Consider the following 17,249-nt stretch of genomic DNA (forward strand, 5'->3'; position numbering starts at 1 on the left):
AGTTATTTAAGTTAGGCGCCAATGTGGACACAAGAACAAATGGCTATAAACTGACGATCAACAAGTATAGGTTTGAAATTAGATGAAGGTTTCTAACTATCAGCGCAGTGAAGTTCTGGAACAGCTTTCTGAAGGGAGCAGTGGGGCAAAAAGCCTAACTGGCTTCAAGACTGAGCTTGATAAGTTTATAAAGGTGAGGTATGGTGAGACTGGCTACAATGGCATGTAGCCAATCTGCAACTGCTAATAGCAAATATCCCCAATAGCCAGTGATGAGACACTAGATGGGGAGGGCTCTGAGTTACTACAGCAAATACTTTCCCAGTTGTCTGGCTGTTGAGTCTTGCCAAAATGCTCAAGGTCCAACTGACCACCATATTTGGATTCAGGAAGGAATTTTTCCCCAGGTCAGATTGGCAAGAGACCCTGGGAGTTTTTTTCATTCCTCTACAGCATGGGGCATGGTTCACTTGCTGGTTTAAACTAGTGAAAATGGTGGATTCTCTGTAGCTTGAAGTCTTTAAACCACGGTTTGAGGACTTCAGCAACTCAGCCAGAGGTTAGGGGTCTATTACAGGAGTGGGCAGGGGCGAGATTCTATGTCCTGCAGACTAGATGACCATGACAGTCCCTTCTGGCCTTGGAGTCTATGACTGGAGTGGTAATAAGGCTTGAATATGCAGGCTGTCAATGTAATCTTTGGGAGTTTTGCCGTTAACTTCAGGTGGGGCCAGGATTTCACCCCAGCGTGCTCAGGGCACTAATCCAAAACCCATTGAAGTCAATGGAAAGATTCCCATTGACTCCAGTTGACTTTGAACCCCTGGACAGGCACGTAACTGACGAACACATGCCTCACTCAGCTGCATACCCACAGGGGCAGTGTGTATGGAGTGGTGGGGACACAACTAGGCTCTCCTGGATCAAACAGGAGAGCAGCTGTGGTTGGGGAAACAGCCCAGTTCATGTGCTGGTGCAGTGTTGGCCATGTCTTGTACATGCAGAGTCAACGCTATCGGTCTCAGTATGTGAAGAAGGTGCATGTGTCACGTGTATGTTTTTCTCCAACACCTGCCATTTGCCTGCCCTTTTTCACCCTCATAGTGGCTGGGTTTCCTCAGCGAGTATTTGTAGTGTGCCCTGAGGTGCTTCCGGTTGCGACTTGTGATGACTGCTCCGAGCCCTCTTCCTATGCAAGAGAATGCATGCACCACTGGGCACTGCCAGCAGCTGCCCACACACAGACCTGGTTAAGTGCTTTTTGACGGGAGGGCAGTTTCTCCAGATACACCACTGTGCATTATACTAAGCAACCATCCCACTTAAAAGTGAACATGAAAGGTGGAAATTGAGTTATAACACAGAGAAAAAGAAAGAGGCACCATGATCAATAACCCTACCATAAAATGCCATGGACTAGAGCCACAGCTGGTGTAAATCAGCATAGAGCCATTGATTTCATGACGATCTGGCCCCATCCATGGATATATGCTTCACTAAACAAAGAAACAGCAGTCAGAGTTGAGCTCTGGAATTCAGCTTTGGCATTCTGCAGCCTTAGACCTAGCTAGCAGCTTACATATGCATTTCCAGTTCCCCTTAGGTGGAGGTTTGTGTTTTCTCATTTATTCCAGAAATGCATAATGAAGTTTTAACTTCGATTTGAAAAATGCCATTGCAGACAGGGAAGAGACTACAGCCGTGGGTATGGCACAAAAAAAATCTTCATTCTCCAAACATTCGAGAGGAGATTGGAAGCTTTGGAATAGGCCAAACACATACTCAGACATTAATGACTTATGCATATGCTGATGAAAATGGGGAAAGAATCATTTTCATCCACTTTGCTGGGGGAAGGGGGAGGTCTGTTGTAAATGGACATTTCCTATGAAGATGTTTGCTTTGACAACAAAAGCCATCTTCTGTCAAAAACATTTGATGGCAAATTGTCGACCAGGTCTAGGAGACAGACTCCAGCCATTTTCATCATGGGCACTCCAGTCCTCATTCCCCCAGCTGCCTAATGTGCTTTTAGTAGCAAGTGTTGATTATGGGCTGGTGTTAAATAGGCTAGAGAGGATTCCTCTGCTGACACTCATCATTTCAGGGAAGGTCAGATTAGATTATCACAATGGTCCTGGCTGTCTTGGAAATCTATGAATTGTCAGCTACAAGACCACAGCACATCTCCTCAGCAACACAGGCTACCAGGGACATATCAAACCTTCCTTTCTCTCCCTACACTGGCTTCCTATAGAATGTCAAATCAAGTTTAAGGTCTCCATCATTATCTTCAAAGTACTTCATTGTCTGGGCCCAGGATATCTAGAAGAGTGTCTAAAGCTTCAGGATGAAGACAGTGGCTGACAACTCTGCCCCTCTCTATAGTAAGGGTAAAGGTCATCTATGCGGGAGGCAGAACTGTCTCCAGGGGCAATCCAAGACTGTGGAAAGAATGCCTCCAGGAACCAAGGACGATCACAAACCTCACCATCTTCCTCTCCATGAGCAAGGCACATTTCTTTGACCTTGCCTTCTCCCCATAAACATATAGCAATAGGTACATTTATATTGGGGGGGGGGGAGAAGAGAAGAAGATGGAGACACTACCAAAACAAGTCACTCCATTACACATGCTTTTCCCCTGGGGAGAGGATGAGAGAACAAACACGTAACCGATGTGTAGTCACATGGCTTAACACACTACTGGAAGATGCTCAGATAGAACAGTACTGAGCAATGTATAAAAACATATAGTATAGAAGTGATTTTCTTAATTTAGAGGTTTGACAGGTTGTGGCTAGCCTGCACACTCCATTCACCTACTCCAATGTAAACAATTGATTTCTTTCTGGTCCATTTTTGTTATATAAAAGGAATATTTCTGCTGAGTCCAGCACACAGAGCCACATGTGAGGCAGCCTCAGGCAGTGGACTAAGAGGTGGAAAACATGGGTTCTATCCCCAGTTGTGCCGCTGATGGTCACTAGCCATGGTGGCAAGTCACAGCCCTGCTCTGTACCTCAGTTTCCTCACACTTTGAGCTCTACAGCTGAAAAATGTTCGTGCTATTGTTACTTTAATATCCTGAATCAAATATTAATCAGCCTTGGAAATTGTCGTCATCTATGGTTTTGAAACGGACTAATTTGGGACAGTCGTGTCAACTCTGATTACAATGAACACCTTGAATTTCACAGGCGGAGGGTTTGATCACAACAGGTTTCAATGTGATGGTGAAAGACTCCTTCCCCACTAGCTCTGAAAAGGGGTTTTCTGCTCCACTGTCACAGTCGAAGTTTGCCTTTTTTTTTTTTTTTTTTTAAAGGGTACGTTTGCTGCTGTTACATGTCAGGCTGTTGCAGTTGCATTTAAAACTTGGTAGCTTTTCTTTAGACACCTCCTTCCTGTCAGCTCAAGGGCGCTCGTTCCCTTGGGCTGGCATTAATCAGTTCCGATCAGAGGCCTGTTCTGACCCTTTCACAGCAGCCTCTTGACTTAACTCTCAGCCTGTGGTATGCACTTGGGGGCATATCAAGAAATATGTTGAAATATGACTTTCCCCCTCCGTAAAGCCCTCACTCTGTCATCGGAGCAAGGAGAACTTAATACATGATCCATGGAGTCAGACAATCTGGGTACTTTTCCCAGCTCTTTAACAGATTTGCTCTGTGACCACGGACATCTTGCTCTGGGCCTCAGTTTCTCCATCTGTAAAAGAAAAAGGGCATAATATTTACTGAAGCTGGGCCAAAACCAGGGCAACATTTTTTGTGAAAAATTTACCATTTTTTCAGCCAAAACTTGATGAAAATTTTCTGACACCCAAATAAAGGCACTTCCCCAAGTCTAGTCATACAGATGCAAGGGCTAGCAGAAATGTAAGCATGCAATAATCCTAGGGTACAAAATCTTACAGGCTCATTACACAACCAACAGTATCCCCAAGCCATGCCCCATTTCGCTTGAGGTTGCTGAATTCAACTCCCTTTATCGAGATCACTTGGGCAGAACATTGTAGATAAAATTATAAACAGGCCACAGTTAGGAACCTGGCAGTTAAGGAGCCTCCACCCATGAGCTTCCCAATTTATTTGCCCTTGTTGCCAAGAAGGCCAATGGCATTTTGGGATGTATAAGTAGGGGCATAGCGAGCAGATCGAGGGACGTGATCGTTCCCCTCTATTCGACATTGGTGAGGCCTCATCTGGAGTACTGTGTCCAGTTTTGGGCCCCACACTTCAAGAAGGATGTGGATAAATTGGAGAGAGTCCAGCGAAGGGCAACAAAAATGATTAGGGGTCTGGAACACATGAGTTATGAGGAGAGGCTGAGGGAGCTGGGATTGTTTAGCCTGCAGAAGAGAAGAATGAGGGGGGATTTGATAGCTGCTTTCAACTACCTGAAAGGGGGTTCCAAAGAGGATGGCTCTAGACTGTTCTCAATGGTAGCAGATGACAGAACGAGGAGTAATGGTCTCAAGCTGCAGTGGGGGAGGTTTAGATTGGATATTAGGAAAAACTTTTTCACTAAGAGGGTGGTGAAACACTGGAATGCGTTACCTAGGGAGGTGGTAGAATCTCCTTCCTTAGAGGTTTTTAAGGTCAGGCTTGACAAAGCCCTGGCTGGGATGATTTAACTGGGAATTGGTCCTGCTTCGAGCAGGGGGTTGGACTAGATGACCTTCTGGGGTCCCTTCCAACCCTTATATTCTATGATTCAATGTTAATGGAGAACCTTGTTTAAAAGGCGGATGCTGTATGGGGAGGAGGGGAGAGGCAGGCGTATCAGACATTGAGGGACTGAGAATTATAGTCATACCTCTCCTTTCTGAGGATGTCATGTGGAGGGCCGGGGAGGGAGAAATCTGTGACTTCCACTCACTCCAGAAGTGGCAAGAGTGCCAGGATCTATTTCATGCTTATTTATAAAACAGGAGGAGGTTTGGGGGCCTCTGCTGGAGAATGTCACTCTTCTCCAGTTAGGAGAGGGAAACATCCTTCTGCCTTCAGCTGGGAAATAAAGGTCCTCTGGGCTGTGTACAGCACTATTAGGAATAGATCCGCAGTGGGGTGGGTGGGTGGGGACGTTTTTGCTGTATGACTGGATGATCCCACTTGAGACCATAAAAGAATCCAGGAAAAGCCAAATCCTGTGGCTGTGAAAACAACATCATTCCAGGCTTGGGTTTTGGACTCTCCCAGGTTATTCTCTCATCACATGGAACTAAGTGAGCACCCAGTTTGTCTTGCCTAAATTCTAATGAAGCAGAAACCATGTCAAAACTCTAAACAAACCAGGATGCTTTTAAGGTGAACTTTTTGCTAATCAGTCTGCTTCCTTGGAAGGCACCGACTTGCCTCATTGCACCTGACACACAGTTTGGAACTAGGCATTGAGCAGTTAGCTAGGAGAGGTAGAGCTGTCTAGTGGCTAAGGCAGTGGATGGGGAGTCAGGAAACCTGGGTTCTATTCTTAGCTCTACCATTGACTGACTGTGTGACCTTGGACAGGTCATCTACCCTCCTGATGCCTTTGCTTCCCCTTCCACTCGTTGTCTAGTTAGAATTAAGCTCTTCAGGTCAGGGACAGTCTCTCACTGTGTACAGCTCCCAGTACAATGAGATTGTGATGTCAGATGGGGCCTCGTAGGTGCAATATAAATAATGAAAACAGAGAGCTGACTTTCCAGTGGAAGCACAAATCTACTTGGCTCCTTTACATTATAAAGTAACAGTTCATTTGGCATATTATTCCCAGCAAACGAGGGCAAGATAAAGACATTGGCTTTTTTCTAACCTCCACTGGCAAATTGATGATACGTGAATTCCAACCCACTCCCATAAAATGAAGGCCCAGAGATCAATCTTTCCTCATCTGCTTTCTGGTTATTGCCTGGCAAATAATTGTAAGGCGTTATCTAATCTGCCACTAACAGAAGCTGGTCTTTCCATTCAAGGCCAAGACTTGAAGCTGCCCCTAAAGGCAATCGCCAGCCTGCTTAGAGAGAGATCCTTCTAATCACTACCTCTAACTACACAAATGGGTAAATCACTGAGCCTAATGCCTACAGAAAGTGAGAAGTTTCAGAGTAACAGCCGTGTTAGTCTGTTTTCGCAAAAAGAAAAGGAGTACTTGTGGCACCTTAGAGACTAACCAATTTATTTGAGCATGAGCTTTTGTGAGCTACAGAAGTGAACTGTAGCTCACAAAAGCTCATGCTCAAATAAATTGGTTAGTCTCTAAGGTGCCACAAGTCCTCCTTTTCTTTTTGAGAAAGTGAGAAGAATCCGCGATTGTCAGACAGGGAGCTGCTGTTCTGAGGGGGTGGCGTGACGGAAGACATTGAGGAGGAAGCTATGGATTCACTGCAGGAGGAAGCAGAAGTAACTCTATTAAAACATTGTCTGATCTGAAATTAAACCAACTGCTCTTCCAAATCTTTGAGGCTCTCTTCCTTTCTCAGACACTCAGACCTTCAGATGCCTAGCCAAAGCCTCATTTTTAATCTTACAGACCTGATGGCCCATCTACCTTACATTCTCAGGCCAAGAGGCACAATTACAAACTGTCTAAGTCTTTCCTTCACCTGACCATGGAACACACTTAAGAGCTCATCTACACTACAAAATGAAACCATGCTGTAATCAGGTCCTCATACATCACTGTGGTTACAGGTTCCCTGGTTTGGTTGCCATGGTAATGTGGACAGGCTGAGTGTTGTAGTGTCCAGTTCTGAAGTTGGACGCTCAAGTTAGCAGATGCCCATTTTAGATGCTTAAATGCAGAGTTGAGCCGCCAAAGGGTAGAATTCAATGCTCTTAAGCACTTCAGGCCAGACCCTCAGCTGGTGAAAACCACTATGTCTGGCCCATCGACTTTAATGGCACCACTGCAATTGACACCAGCTGTGGGTCTGGCCTATTGACGTCAGTGGTGCTACATCAGGTTACGCTCGCTAAGAATCCGTCCCCTCCATGTCAACTTCTTTCTCAGCCTTTGGTCCTGCCTAACAAAGCATCTGACAATGGCAGCTCCCACTGATAGCGATACCAACACCAGTTGCAGTTATGGAGCTAGTGAAACAGTGACAGGTGTAGCTGGTAGCACTTAATAGAGAAGGTCTCCTGGAACACACAGCTGGGGAGTTATGTCCGGAAATGTATTCAATAGGTTTTGAAATCCATTTATGGAGACACCTCTGAGTCCAGGTGCCAGAGGTCAGGGAATCTCAGGCTGATTTTTGGAAGTGTCTAGATGCAAATGAGGTGGAACTAAAGTGCTAGTCTGGATCATAAAGTGCCTGATGTGACAGAAGACTATGAATGAGAAAGCACTGGAGGAAAAAATGCCTGCAACTTGTCTTCATTGCTGCTACCAGTGGTGAATTACACGACTGCGCTAAGTGTTTCAAAAGCAACCTACAACTTGTAGATGCCTCCATTTTGGGGCACCCAACTTGAGGCTCATTAGAGGCGTTGGATTTTCAGAAGGTTCTGAACACCTATCCTGTGAAAATCAGGTCCCCAGGAGATGCCTCAAGTTAAGTAATGAGGATCCTTAGTGACTTTGGAAAATCTGGGCCATGATCTAGAGGAGCTTAGCTGTAGGAGAAGTGTGAAGCCCTCCCCATTCATCTCAGAAGAGGGCTTACTCTGAAGATTGCCTCTGGAGGGTAGCTGAAATGTCAATGTGGTTGAAGATGGGGGGGAGGGGGAGGCACAAGCCTTTCTCCTCAAAACCCAAGACAGCAGGAAACCCATGAAAGACTCTTTAAGTGCCTCCTGTGGATGCAGAGCCCCTGTGATCTCCCTGCTCATTGGAGCAATTAACTGCACCCCAAGATGTCAAGAAAACTTAGAAGAGGACAGACAGAGCTGCACACTTCAAGTAAGTCTCTCTGTTGTGGAGCAGAGTAAAAAAGAAAGGTTGCAGGCAGGTGACAGGAGGAGAGAAGGACTGAAGGGTGGGCCAGGACTCAAGGAGGAAAGGAAAACAGACCAAAGGAGGCAAAAGGAGACAAGAACCGGGGGGTGGAGATAGATTCAAGGGGAGGGAATACCTGAAAGAAGTAGCAAAGGGCTAAGGAGTTGTAGGAAGGTAGAGAGACCTGAGGACTGCAGCGGGGGAAAATGAGGAGCTCAGGTTTCTAGACACTGCTTTCCCTGGGCACCATGGGGGGGATGTTCAAAAGCACTGAGTGCTGGCCTAACTCAGCTCCCACTGGAATTCCGGATCAAACTCCCATTGGCATCAGTGGGTGCAGGGCGAGGTCAATGCTGAGCACTTCTGAGCAGCCCAGCCTATAATCAAGAGCCTCATTTTCATTCTGAAAAGCCAATGGGCTTTGCAAACAGATTCTCCGCCTGCTTTCCTACTCCCCAAACCAACTGGAGTTTTCATATTCAAAGGGACATTGTCACAAGGTTACTCACACCTGACTGAGCTCAGCACACACTGAGTCCAAAATTCCCCTCCAGTCTCCTACCCTGGGGTTTGTCTTTCAGATGCAAATAGAAGGTGGACAAACAATCCATGGCCTCAGCTATCTTCCCTCCCTGCAAGAGTGGACAGCTGGACAGGCTGCTAGGGTTCTTCTGGTTGGACCTCCTGTCCACCTAATACTCTCCTCTCTAGAGACTCTTTTGTTCCTCATGAGACCCACCTGATCTAGCTTACATGGGTAGTGAGCAGAACAGCTCTGCATATCCATGCAGAGAATAGTGAAGTGCTCTTGAATGTCAGAATCAGTGGAGAAGAACATCAAGATGTTTTGCTGCACACATGGGTATCAGATCACACTCAAGTTCTTCCTTGTTCTATCAAGGACATTAGCAGTGACAAAGAAACCATATCTTCATTTCTTAGTGTGTAAGTTCTTTGGGGCAGGGACCATGTATTTGTGTAGCACCAAGAACAATAAAGCACAATGGGGCTTCATGTTGATGGGGCCCTCCTACAAGCTACTGAAATATATGTACTAAGTAGTAATAATAATGAGCACCTTCCTCCAAATATTATTGGACCATGTAAGGCGGTTGTGTCTCTCTCCCCATCTGTCAGGGAGGGAGGCCACGTGCCCTTGCTGCAATGGTCCTAGAGCGACTCCCTTCAGGGGGAATTAGTGAACAGTTAATAGGCCCTAGCCTTCAGTCCAGGCTGGGTATCAGTTGGGTCTGGTAGCCCCAACGCTCAGCCAGAGCAGGACAGCACACAGTTAATGAGTCTGGCCCGCAGCTGGGCAGGGTGGCAGCAGGTCTATAGCCCAGAACCTTCAATCAGGGGGATGGGGCTGTAATCAATTAATGGCTCTACCTTGCAGTCAGGTTGTGCAATAGTAAGTCTATCTGCCCAGGGCCTTCAATCAGGGCAGGGCAACAATCAGGTAAGGGGGCTCTGGCCTGCTGTCAGGCAGAGCAGCCCAGCAGTCTAGGGGGAAGATTAGCTCTCTGATGGGAGAGCCAGCTAAATTGTCTGGCATCTTTGCTCAGGTGAGCACCAGACCAATATAGGTCTCCTGGCCTAAAGGTGAGGAGGCTGCCCACCCTGATGGTGGGGTGGCAGGAGGATGCAGGCCCACCTACTCCACTGCATCCCAGCCCAGGGCCCTGACAGTGGCAGAGTGGTCCGCCACTGGGTTAGCAGAGAAATCTGGCCACAACACACTAGCCAGCCTGCAGTGAGCAACACAGCCAAACCCTATTCATTTTCCCTGGGGTCCTTCCTACACTCTCAGTCCGGGGGTACCTGGGTTCCAGGGTTGTCGTCGGCCTCACTGGGGTAAATAGCTGGAGGCAGCCCCAACAGTTCCTCAGTGTTCCTGGTGTCGGGCAGCCTGACAGTTCCTCCGGGTCTCTGGCACTGTAGTGGCCTCTGTCAACTCCAAGCTCCAGCAGTTGCAGGAGAGACATCCTGCTCCTCTGGCAGCTCTCCTCCAACTGACCTGGAAGATCTGCCTTTTATAGTTCTGGTTCCTGTCCCGCTCCTCTGCTTCCGGTGGGGCTGCCGCAGGTATCCCAGTTCTGCCCACCAGGGGGCAGTCATGGTTCTCTCCCCATCTGTCAGGGAGGGAGACCACACCCCCTCACTACAGACCATCTTCACTACTATGAATAAGGGAGTGTCTGCAAAGACCATTTGCTTTTTTGTGCAAGAGGAAGGTGGTCATGGTTTACAAAAGATGGGGATATTAGTGTAAATGCACTTAAGGATCTTCAGGAAAGGACTGGATGTTCTCAAATATCAGCAAAACAGAGTACTACAAAAAAGACACAAAGATGGGAGCAAGCTTCTTGAAGAGCACTAAAGCTGGTCACAAATTTTTCATTGCAATGTTTTTTGGATGTAAAATGCAGTTTCTGCAACACAGAAACTTTCCACGGGACAACTTCAATCTTTCTGAAGTTTTTCTATTTTCTGCCTGGAAAATCTAAACAAAACATCTTGGTTTGGAGTGGGTCATCCCAAATCAAAACATTTTGGTTTGTCAAACCAAATTAAGACATTTCAGTTCAGTTCGGTTTGACATTAATCTGTGTCCACCTGTGCTGCCGGGGTGCTTCCTGGGAGTTATAGTTCTGATCCTTCATGCCCCCATTTTCCTTTATGGGCTGGGCTCCCTGGCTGGACTACTTCTCTCATGATGCACCACAGTTACTCCTCTGGTTGAACAGCTGTGACATAACCGTAATGCATCACGGGAGATGTAGTCCAATCAGATAGCCCAGCCCCATATAGGAGAATGGCTGTATAAGGTACTGGTACTTCAACACTCATGAGGCATGCTGGCAGCTCAAGAGGACATAGATAAGTGTCAACCAAGCTGAAGTGAAATGTTTCAGAACTTTCCATTCCATGAAAAATTTCAGTATTTTGGCTTTTCATCCCAATTTGGGATGAAAACTAATTTCCAAATCTAGGAATTTCCCACAGGAGGGAATTTCCAGTTATTGACCATTTCTAGTGGACACTAAAGAAGGATCTGGTAGTTGAAGTCAGCTGAGCCAAATCAATCATAGTGAGACTGAAAGGAAGAGGGAGATGTCATACTTGCTCTTGGATGATGCAGAGAATCATGTTGTAGTTACAAAGGTCACAAATCTCTCTTACAGTTTGAACTCAGCTCAGAATGGCAAAATTCTATGTAAGATCTGGCATGTGTTTGTGACAAGCAGATGGAGCATAATCTCAAATAGGTCCTCAAAACTGCAGAGCACACGAGCAAAAGTATTCCAAATGAGCTGGCCAGGAAGCAACACACACTTAAGAAATGCACTAAAAATCTGAAGTTTGTGCATGTGATGAAACAACAAAGTAGAGATAAAGGAAGAACGACCCTTTGCTTAAGGAACCTGGACAGTAAGGTCGTCAAAGAGTACTTCCTTCAGTTTGCTTAGATCAATTATGTGAATGGCAGAGTGAAAGCCTGGAAGATGTTGAAGAAGCTGTGAAATACAGAAGCAGAGCTCAGAGGACTTGTAGTTTGGGCTTTCATGGAGTTCGTACAGCAAGTGGATGCTCTATTGCAGCGCTGGCATTCATTCTCACTGCCAGCACAATGTTACATTGTACATCCATCGTGCAAGTGACTTTATAAACATGGTGGTCAGCTAACCTAATGAGGCTCTGCCTTTAAGATTCATTATTTACAGGAACGTTTTCATTTCCATCTTCTCCAGGCCAATAAAAAGCACCATCATTTTCCTTTCCACTAACTGCATTGTCACTAGCATCAGTTTCAGAGCTTTTCCCAGTCTGTGTGTGTGTGCGCAGTAAAACTCAAGCTCTAAGATGGTTTCTTTGAGCAACCTTAAATCATTAAGCAGCTCAGTAGAGCCAGAGGCTTTCTGCCATAACAAGGACCCTGTAAGAGCTATTAAGATTCTTGGTTCCCCTTGACTCTCATTCTCCATTCCTGCTGAATAACATACATTTTTACGTGGTGGCTTTGCTGATGGGAGATCAGTCATTAATAAAGAAGGTTTATTTGAGTGCCCATGTAGTTATACATCAGTACACATCTAGGACCTGACAAGTTTGACACTAGCTGCATTTCCCCAAAAGAGGAGGCCAAAACAATTATAGGACAAAAACATTTGTGAAAAAGTGATGTCACTGAACTTGCAAAGTATTTCGGCTGGAATTTTTAGAGAAGCCCTTAAGGGAGTTAGATGCCCAATTCCTGTTGAATGGAGCACCTAACTCCTCTTGGGTTCCTTTGAAAATCGAGGTCAATAGAGCCATGTCAGTTTACACCAGCTGAGGATCTGGCTCCATCATGTCTAAATTAGGGATTCTTTACAAACCCAGAACTCAGACCAGGGATGCTGTGTAGTTTGCCAACCACATGACTTCTTGGAACTGGGACTGGACCCTAGTTACAAGCAAGCTGACTGCTTTCTGAGTGAGTGAAAACCATGCAAAATTCACACAGCAGGGCAGTTTCAGCAAAGTTTTGAACTGACTTTTAGGATCTGTCCATGTTCAAAAGCAACAGACAGATAAAGCAAAACCAGAAAGGGGAAGTAAATCTCTGTGAATTGAAGCTGCTAAGTTTTACATACTCACACACCTGTCCAGGCACATGGTTATTTGTTAAGAAAGTCCTTGGCTGGGTGGGAAGATCACACACTATGAGGAGATTTTTTCCCATCCATTGCCAAAAGTCTAGATCAAAAAACCTACAAACCTGGATCCTTAAAGCTAGGCTCCTAAATCCATATTTTTAGCACCTAAATGGAAGCTTTTGGCCTGATTTTCCAAGGTACTAAGTACCTGCAGCTCCCATTAATTTCTATGTCAGGTGGGTTTCTCAGCACCTCTGGAAGCCTGGCTCCTCCTATTTAGGTGCCTAAATATGGCTTTTGGAGCCTGACTTTAGGGACCCAGGTTGGGAAACATTTACCCCAGAGAATAGCGTGATCTGTCACATAAGTGAGGGGGAGGAAGAAATGTACTGTCAGAAAATGTCATCTCTTAAAAGTGCAGAAATCCAACTGTGGGAGGATTTACGGGAGTTCAAATCTAGGGGACGCCAGGAAAGACAGCTAAATAAACACATAGATCATGCATCTTGAAAGCTGATGTCAAGACAATAAAAAATCAACTTGATTATAGGAGCAGACAGGTGGCGATTGGTGCAATCCCTACACATTGTGTCCTGGAGCCTTTGGCTGGCCTTATCCACTGGAAACACCACCCAGCAGATGTTTTCCTGATTATAAATGTTGTATAATTTATAATCCACAGTCTCTCACTTAAACAATCATAGAGCTATTTTTATCTTTTTTTGGAAGCGGTGGGAGGCAAGTTCTTCCAGCTCATTAATGTAGCCATTTACTGCCTAACCCCTTCCTGGGCGTGGAAATTGGTATGTTAAAGCTACATGTTAGCAGGTGGGTGCTCCAGAGAAGAGCATGGTGGCTTGAGGGTCTGGTTTGTTACATGTAGAGTTCTATGGCCATACCCTGCTCAAATCACACCACTGAACATTAATTAGGTGGAGTGAGCAGCAAACACTTCAGCCCTGGGAAAAGACCCCAACTCTCTGACCTACTATGACTGATCCCAAACTTAACAACCATTCTATTCTTACCCCTTCTCCTTCTTCAGAAGCCCATCAAGACTCCTCATGCCCAGGGTCAGAATTCCCAGCCAAGGGTATGTGACCATTCTCTACTCCATTTATGCCTGTCAACAGGTAGCTGCCTCCTCTGCACCCCCTCCTTGCCTGGATGGCCCTGCAGCTCCCTGCCTCAGTCTCCCTCTCTCACAGAGCTACTCAAAATCTCCACCCCATCCATATCATTTTAAAACATCCCCCTTCTGGGGAAGGATCCACTTTATTTAATCCATACAGACATTAATACTTCCCACCAGCTTCGCCCTGATGGCCACTGGTCCCACTGTTCAAACTGTTCTCTCTCCTTGAATCAGGAGTCCCCCGTCATCCTTCCCAGAGCTGGGTTATATGCCAAATCTTTACTCCTTGCAGGAGCAAGTCTTGCTTCCAGCAGCACTCACCTGCAATTACTTCTGTCCTACTTGCCACACCCAGCCCTACCTCACTCTGCCAAGCTCCCACTTAAGCTCCTCACTGTAACTCAGGCCTCTCCCTCATATCCCCAGGCCTGGCCTGAGTTAGTTGCAGAACCTCATTCATTATTACTCATCCTCTCCACCTGGGCAGATGAGCTAAGCTTGTCACAGAGGGGGCTAAGGTCCATCTCCCCTTAAAGGACCCAGCCATGCTTTGACCTGAGCAAAGCAGGACAGAGAGAGAAAGATGTCCTGTATCCCAGCCAGACTGTGCCTAACGTGCTCGTCAGATCAGCCGGGCTGGCTAGTTGAAGCTGTGGCACTCCCTACCTGAGTGGCTTGTTAGGAGAACTTTCCAATTATTAAAGTTTTCATCACTTACAGTATTTTTAACTGGTGCTTTGTGATCTAAAATGTCTCTCTCCCTCTCTCTTTTTTTTAATCACCCTGGAAAAAATTTAAATGGAACAATTTCATGAAATCATTGCTTAGTTTGGCACAAAGTATTTATTTCACTTAGGCAGTCAATAGATTGCAGCACAAAAAAGCACAGCTTTCAGTACCGGAGATGTAAATTTCAGGTTGGTTTAAGACTAACTGCTATGATGCTGTTAGGGAATATATTAACAATAATATAACTAGCATTTCTGTAGTGCCTTTTATTCTCAAGGGTTCCAAAGCTCTTTGCAAACTGCAGGCTGGCAAAAGCACAGTGAAATCACACCACCGACCACAGAAATACAGCCACCTCGGGTGGTAGGTGGCAGCTGCTTACACTGTGTTGGTGTGCTCTGTTAAGTTCCAGGTTTGATTTTCGAGACCAAGAATCAAAGAGCTATGTTCACGAAATGAAACTCCAAGGGGGAAAGTTCCTACACGGTGGAGTGCAGATGAGCAGCACTCATTTTTCACCAATACTGAACTTCACACGGATCTTCACGGAACTAAAGTTCATGCCAGAAAAGATTTTGAAAATAAGATAAGGGTTAGATGACACCATATTTGAAACACTACGCTTGGGCCTGCCATTGTTGCTAACACCAGTCGAGTTGAACATGTTAGCAATGGTACAGACAAGGGCTGTGTATGTGACAATGAGGCTGACATAGTCTGTCTCTAATGGCTAGGACACATACCAAGGTCTATGAGTCTGCTACTGGCTCCGTGTCTTTTAACTCAAGCAACGCAGTCTTGTGTGCTCAGGTCCAGGGGTCCCAGGTTTAGCCCCATCAGACAATACAAACAGCCACGTTGTTAGCTCCGTATCACTAGGGAGACATGGAACAGCAGAGAAGGGGGAAAATAGAGGTGACGGGAGACATTCTGACCTGCGCCGATTTCCCAACCCAATACATCTTTCCGTTCTGCAGCTCATCCACATGTAAGGTGAGCACATTTTTACAAAGAAAAGCCCCATGGGAGGATTTTGATAGAGGAAGGCAGGAGGATACCACTTTCTCATTGCCAACCTACTTCCTGTATGAAACAATCTCAACCTCATTTCAGTCAAGGACGAGTTGGGGGGAAATCCATTATAAATCCTCAGCCATCCAGTTCCTCAGGAGGTAGGAGGAGATTGAGAGAGATTCTCAGAAAAAGGCAACTGAAATAAAAACATACCACGGGATCCTTCCCACCGAAAACACTTCTAACCACCACCACAGTACAAATCTTCAGTGACGAGCACACTTCAGAGGGTGGGATCTGGCTCTGTGACCTTCAGGCCTAGGAGTGATTCTTCCATAACAGCCGCCTCCAAGCTTATGCAGAAACTGTAACCCCAAAACCAAAAAGGCTGGGAATAAGGTGGAAATTTTTAATGGTGAGGGTAATTAATCATCGGAGCGATTTACCGAGGGTTGTGGTGGAGTCTCCATCATGGACAACTTTTAAATCAAGACAGGATATTCCTCTAGAAGATCTTTGCCCTCGGGTATTTTGGGGCAGGTCTCTGGCCTGTATTATACAGGAGGCCAGACTACAGGATCACAGTAGTGCCTTCTGGCCTTGGAATCTATTAAGTTACATGGTGCTATGAACCTTGTAGAACTGGCTAAAACACGAAAGGCTAGTTTTGTAAAAAGACACAGAATTTTATTTTCATTTCCCACGAAAGGAAATGGTCCCAGCGTTCTTCTTTTTTTTTTTTCCAAAAATTGTCACCATTTTTTTTTGTTCTCCATTTTTAAGAAAACATTATCAAAATTTCCCCAAACGTTTCAACTGCATATTCGATAAAAATCTCAAAACCAAGGCATGACACTTCCCTCCCCACAAAAAAAACTTGTAAATGTTGATAATTTTTTTAATGAAAAAATTTATTTTAAAAAAAAGGCTTTTTTTAAAACAAAAATTCATTTTTTTCTGGAAATCTTTGACCAGCTGTAGACAATTTATACCTGCTGAGGATCTGGCCCTGTGAATTACAGAGAGATAAGTCCAGGCTGAAATATTTAAGTTTCATTTTAAAAAGGGTTTTATAAAGTGTAATAGGAATGGGAATGTTTTCATTATATGCTTACAAAATTTCAGTGAAACCAGTTCTTTGGGCTGTAACCATGCCTTTCCAGTACTTCTTACAGTGTAGGAGAACCAGGAAGTCATTTCATTGTCCAAACCAAGTGCTGAATGCAGGAAGGAGTAGGAGACATGATGACAAATAAGGCTGAGGTCTGAGGTAATGTGGCCTAGTAGTTAGAACACCAGACCAAGATTTAGGAGCCCTGGGTTCTATTCTTGGCACAGCTACTGGGTGACCTTGGACAGGTCACCTTCATCTTTCTGTTCCTCCATTTCCCTATGTATACAGTGGGGATATAAGAAAAGGAGTACTTGTGGCACCTTAGAGACTAACCAATTTATTTGAGCATAAGCTTTCGTGAGCTACAGCTCACTTCATCGGATGCATACTGTGGAAACTGCAGAAGTGGGGATAATGATACTGACTTCTTTTGTAAAGCACTTCAAGATCTATGGATGAAAAGTGAGCTAGCATTTTTATTATTGGGCTGGGGAGCAGTATTGCAAGAAGTGAACGTGTATTGTTGATGGGCAAACCAAGAATGAAACAAAACACTTTCTAGATCTTCATATTCCTGAGAAGCACAGGTCAGTTGTCAAAACCCCGCACTTTTTTATTTGGCCGTGGCTGACGAGATGAAATTAATCTTGTTGGGCCAGATGAAATTTGGATGTACCAGCGCTAGCCACTA

Source organism: Caretta caretta, chromosome 8 (assembly GCF_965140235.1).
Source record: "Caretta caretta isolate rCarCar2 chromosome 8, rCarCar1.hap1, whole genome shotgun sequence".
NCBI classification, from domain to species: domain Eukaryota; kingdom Metazoa; phylum Chordata; order Testudines; family Cheloniidae; genus Caretta; species Caretta caretta.